This window comes from Vulpes lagopus, chromosome 11, assembly GCF_018345385.1.
Source record: "Vulpes lagopus strain Blue_001 chromosome 11, ASM1834538v1, whole genome shotgun sequence".
Lineage (NCBI taxonomy): Eukaryota > Metazoa > Chordata > Mammalia > Carnivora > Canidae > Vulpes > Vulpes lagopus.
Genome location: NC_054834.1, coordinates 65,413,382 through 65,419,381, shown reverse-complemented (window position 1 = coordinate 65,419,381; position 6,000 = coordinate 65,413,382). Strand labels below are relative to the sequence as shown.

The following is a 6,000-nucleotide window of genomic DNA, read 5'->3' as shown; positions in this document are numbered from 1 at the left end:
TGCTGTGGTATTAACCAAAGTGACAAATCTCTGAATTCCTGGCAGGAGCTTCATTTATTCTTTTAGTCTTTCTTTCTTTCTTTCTTTCTTTCTTTCTTTCTTTCTTTCTTCCATTCTTTCCTTTCTTTCTTCTTCTTCTTTTCTTCCTTTTCTTCTTCTTCTTCTTTTTTTTTTTTTTACTAAGCTCTACATCCAATGTGGGGCTTGAACTCACAATCCCAAGATCAAAGATTACATGCTATACCCACTGAGCCAGCCAGGCGCCTCTATTCTTTCAGTCTTGATTGCACACCTACCAAGAGCTGGGCCCTGGGGTTAGAAAGATCCCTCTGGATTTGAGCTCTGCAGTCAGAGATTTTGTCCACATGGTTTTCTGTTGTATTTCTAGTGCCTGGCACAGTGCCCAGCACTGACGAGGTGTTCATGAAGTATCTTTGGACAGAATACACATTTCCCATTCTCTGTTTTTGAAGTTTAACAGAAAGACAAAGGAGAACTACAAATACCGTAAAGTATGATCATTATTATAAAAGATATGTATGAGGAGGAGAAAGAGCATTCTAGGCAAAAAGTCAGGAAGGCATGGAGAGAACCAGGGTGAAGAGTGGTTGAAAAGACTGAGGTCACAGAGGAGAGCTTTTCCTTTCTTGCCAAGGATTTCAAGTTTACTTAAACATTTTTCCTTATAACTCAGGGCTTAAAGTGCTCGGTAAATTCTTGTTGTTGATATAAGAATTTTATTTCAGCTCAAACTTTGTTGGTTATTTTTTTGAAAGGTTGATTTGACCTTAGGATAGAGAGCCTTCGCATGTGTGGGACCATAGGATCCTTGCTGAAAGAGTGGAGCCTTCGCCATAAAGGTTGGTAAATTAGTGGGGAAGCCAGGATGACATTGTAGTAATTAGTAATTGCCCCTACATGCTGTCTAGAATTCTGAAACTCTCCCCAGGAAATGCCTAATGCAGAGACATGCAAGAGAAATTTAAAAAGCAAAATTGTGGAATAAGTGAAGTATGTCAGTGACTTTTCACTTCCTTTTTTGTTATTCTTTCTACCTGCTTATGAAACCACCATGACTTCAGAGACCAGGTCCCTCTGATGGCCCCTGAAAGCCCAGGGTTCCCACCCAGACCTGATCCTCCTGTGCTTTGGATTTATTCTTGGTGACCATGTGCTCTGAATTGTTTTTATTACCTCTCATGTAATAATATTTCCCACAAATTTCAGTAGGTTGTGATTCATTCATTACATGCTTAACTAAATGTTACTTTTATTTTTTAAAGATTTACTTATTTTGGGGGGAGGCAGAGAAAGATGAAGAGAGAGAATCTCAAGCAGACGCCCTTCTGAGAGTGGAGCCCTGCAAGGGGCATCATCTCACAACCCCAAGATCATGACCTGAGCCAAAACCAGGAGCCAGACACTTAACCGACTGAGCCACCCAGGCACCGCCTTATACTTAAATGTTACTTTTATATCTTTGGGAGAGCTTGCACATGATTTAATTCACAAAATCAGAAAAAGAAAATCCTTGCTTGAACCATATACATCCTGCGTTTTGCTTCTAAAAATACAAATGCTGTATCTACCAAGTGATCTGACATGGATCCACATATAAAAGCTAAATAGATAGCCCTTTCCAGAAGGAGGGACACATTGCCTTAAGCCACAGACATTGCCTCTCTTCCCTCTCTTACTCATCTTGCTAATTCGTTGTGGGAGCCTCTCCCACTCTAGTATTGTTTCAACACAGTGATTCAGACAACTGCTGTGAGTTGGCTGGTATGGGCATGTGGTACATCATCTGATTATCATCTAATTCAAAGGAATGGAACTCCAGTGGTGGAATTGAAGGCACCAACAAGGAACCGAATTCATAGGTAGCCCCGACAGGGGGCAGTTAAGTCACATCAATAAAATAGGATTGACATTGACCTTACAGACCAAGGTCATAGCCGATCCAGTAAAGTTTTGATTTGCCAGCATAGAGCCCAGAACTACTTTGTGTAAAAGAAGCCAATGCAATTAAGCTAGAAACCCACATTTTAAAGTATAGATTCTCATTTAGTTAAGGACTCTTGTGAGGTCACACCCAGATGCTTCCATCTCATCCTGTCCTTTCTTGACACCCTAGGGCTGTCACTTCTTTAGCTGCCACACAATCACGAACAGTGCCAATCAAGCTGCCCACGTCTTTGCACGTCTGCAGAGTAATGACAGCAATGAATAAAAATGGGGGATTTCTAGCCATCTGTTTACTTCTTTTCTCCTTTCATCTGATCCTGAAAGTTATATCTTTCTCCCCTCCTACTGCTTCAAAAAATAAGAAGGTTCAAATTATAAAAATAGGAAGAATTCTTAGCAGTATTACCCCTTCCTCATTTTGTCTGTCAAGTTTCATTTCAGTGCAGGTGCTGACAGATGTGTATAGGCAAATAAAGTCATTTCCATGTGGCAGAGCAAGGATGCTCACTGGCCTGAGCCAGGCTTAGCATTTTGATTAGAGGCTCCATTTTGAGGTCAGAGGCCAGGGCATTTCTAAATCCCAGACTTTAGTTCATTTTAGCTTGCCTTTGTCATTGCCCAAATCCTGCAAGAATGTCTGGGAATTAAATAAGGCAAAATGGATGCCTGCAATCTTAGGCCTGGCAAAGCTTCTATAGGCAACCACAGGTCCCCACCCAGAGATTGTTTATATTCCTCTTGCATCCTCTAGGATCCTGCTTACGCACCACTTTCTGTTGAGTAACGGTGTGTGGAGCCAAGTCAGGACCGGTAATGTTCCTCGTCTGCCTTCTTGGGCTGGTCCTGACGCTGGCCCCTGACAATGCCAGGCTCGGGAACTATTTGTTTCTGATTTCCAGCCAAGAAGTCTAACAATTCTCTCCCTTCCTTCCTATCGCCCTCTTCTTCCTTACCAATGCCAAGTCTGGGATTTTCCTTGTCTAGAGACCATACAGGCAAGGAAATGAACTTTCTTGGGATATGACAGACCGCTTAACAGAAATGGTGCCTTTTGTTCTCATTCAAATGCCTTTTTCTTAAATGACATTTGTCTCCAAGGCTTCTGCAGATCTATCTGCCCTAGCTACTTAATTTCTACAAGGTCCCCAGTAGAAGACTTAGAAGTAGTAGGCATTAGGAATTCTGACTTTTCTGATTGGGAAGCATTAGCTCAGAAAGGAGTAACTTGCCCAGGGATTTAGTCAAGCAATTCTGGTAGCTGTGTGTAAATCCATTCTTTAAACTTAAAAATCCTTTCTTAAAAATCCATTCTGAAATGTTAAAAATCCTTTTTGTTTCTTGCAACTGTGTCTAAGACAAAGGAAGCAAACCCTTATATTTACCTATGGAAAATAGAGGCAGATTTGGCTGTTGATCACTAATTCCACCATCAGCCAGAAAATTTTATTTCTTTTGCGCCCACTCAGAGATAGCCCAACCCACATTATAGTTCACAGGACATGGGTCCTATTTCAGTTCGCTAGGTCCCTGACCCTGGGCAAGTCACTTCACTTCTCTGGATTTACAGGTTCCTCATTTGAGACACAAGGTAGTTGGGATTTAGGGTCTCGTAGGTTTCTTTCCAGCTTTGGGTCAGCAACTAGGAAAATGCAGAGATAAAGGCATAAGGTGAACCCATCTTTAAAAAGCCAGCAAAAATTTTTTTAAAAAGTTTTTTTTTTTTTAAAGCCAGCAAAATGTCTATATGCAACTTTTTTTTTTTTTTTTTTTTTTTTTTTTTTTACTATATGCAACACTTTAAAAATAATCTCTAGAGAGGTGCCTGGGTGGGTCAGTTGATTAAGTGGCTGCCTTCGGCTCAGGTCATGATCTCAAGGTCCTGGGGCTCTCTGCTCGATGGGGAATCTGCTTCTCCCTCTGCCCCTACCCTGTGCATGCTCTCTCTCTCAGATAAATAAATAAAATCTTAAAAAAAAAAAAATCTCTAGTAAATAAGATTTTGTATACACTTTGGCTCAGCAATTTTACTCTTGGGGCTTTATCCAAAGGAAGTAATCAGAGACATGCTTCAATTTGCAAGGATGACTGTCACAGTGTTTGTGTTTAAAAAAATTTTAATTGTAGGATAGTTTTAGATATACAGAGAAGTTGCAAAGATAGTACAGCCAGTTCCTCTGTACTCCATCTGTCTTTCCTCCTCATTTCCTTCATTGTTTAACAACTGATATTAGTATATTACATTCATCACAACTAATGAAACTAATGAACCAGTATTAATACATTTTATTAACTAAAATTCATACTGTATTCATATTTCCTTAGTTTTAACCTGCTGTTCTTTTTCGGTTCCACGATTCTATCTAGAACACCAACTATATTTAGTTGTCATGTCTCTCTAGGTTCCTCAGGACTGTGAGAGTTTGCCAGATTTTTCTTATTTTTTTAAAAAAATATTTTAGTTAATTTTTAAAAATATTTTATTTATTCATGAGAGACACAGAGAGAAAGACAGGCAGAGACACAGGCAGAGGGAGAAGCAGGCAGGGGGAGAAGCAGGCTCCATTCAGGGAACCCAATGTGGGACTCGATCCTGGAACCCTGGGATCACACCCTGAGCTGAAGAAGGCAGACGCTCAACCACTGATCCACCCAGGCATCCCTATTTTTAGTTAATTTCTATGCTCAACATGGCACTCAAACTTAAAACCCTGAGATCAAGAGTTACGTGTTCTTACTAACTGAGCCAGCCAGGCCCCCTAGATTTTCCATATTTTTGATGACCTTGACAGTTCTGAGGAACGCTGGTCAGGTATTTTGTAGACTGTCTCTTGATTTAAAAAAAATCATTTTTAAAAAAGATTTTATTTATTCATAGGGAGACACAGAGAGAGGCAGAGACATAGGGAGAGGGAGAAGCAGGCTCCCTGTGGGAAGCCCAATGTGGCACTCGATCCCAATATGGGATCAGGACCTGAGCCAAAGGCAGACGTTCAGCCACTGAGCCACTCAGGTGCCCCTTAAAAAATCATTAAACTGGGGTTATTGGTTCTTGGTAGGAAAGCCACAGCTGTAGGTACCACTCATGTCACATCATATCTGGGGGACAAGTTGTTTATAGGAGCTTTCACCAATGATGTTAAGCTTAATCACACAGCAGAGATAGTGTTTTGTCAGATTTCACTGTGCTATTTTCTAATAATAAAAGTTCTCAAATAAGCTACACATCAGTAAAAGGACTGTATACTCCATGAGGGCAGGAATTTTGCCGGTTATACTCCCAGCTATGCACTGAGTGCCAAGCACAGTTCTGACACATACGGGTGTTGAATGTATAGAATTGGTTGGATGAAAAGGAGATTGGTTAAATAATTTATATAATATGATGGAGAGGGCACCTGGGTGGCACAGTTGGTTGAGGGTACAACTCTTGGTTTCAGCTCAGGTCATGATCTCCAGGTGGTGAGATGGAGCCCCATGTCAGGCTCTGCATTCAGCGTGGAGTCTGCTTGAGATTCTCTCTCCTACCTCTTCCCCTCACACTTGTGCTCTCTTTTTCTCTAAAATAAATAAATCTTTTTAAAAATGTGATGAAATACTAGTGGTCATCATAAATATTTGGTGATACGGAAAAACATCAGTGATACATTTGGTGAACAAAACAGATCAAAAGACAATTTGTACACATCCTATTTTCTATGAAGTTTGTGTGTTCGTGTGTGTGTGTGTGTGTGCCTGTGTATGTGTGTAGAAAAAGAACTAGAAGGATGTCAAAATGTTAAAATGGTCAGTGGTTATTGCGGGGTAGAAGGATTCCAGGGGATTTTAATTTTCTTCCTTGTTCAGTAAGGATAAGAATGAATTAGTTTTGAAATCAGAGGGAAGAAAAACCCAATACAAATGGAGAGGTTTTGATCTTCAAGAAGGTTCTCGAGCAAGAAAAACAGATGTTTCAATACAATGCTCAGAAACCACATTATTTAGCCATGTATTAGTATTTGTGAAGGAACTGGAATCAGTGGTGCGGTGCATAGAGGG

The 6,000-nt window shown here is 40.4% G+C and overlaps 1 long non-coding RNA gene across 1 annotated transcript in view; it reads left to right on the top strand.

Annotated features, from left to right (window-relative positions):
• Window positions 1-771: 771 nt before the first annotated feature.
• Window positions 772-6,000, top strand: part of LOC121471932 — a 90,058-nt gene continuing 84,829 nt past the window's right edge. Inside the window, exon 1 of the long non-coding RNA XR_005982738.1 lies at window positions 772-860. This is a non-coding gene — a long non-coding RNA (uncharacterized LOC121471932). The remainder of the gene's footprint in view (window positions 861-6,000) is intronic.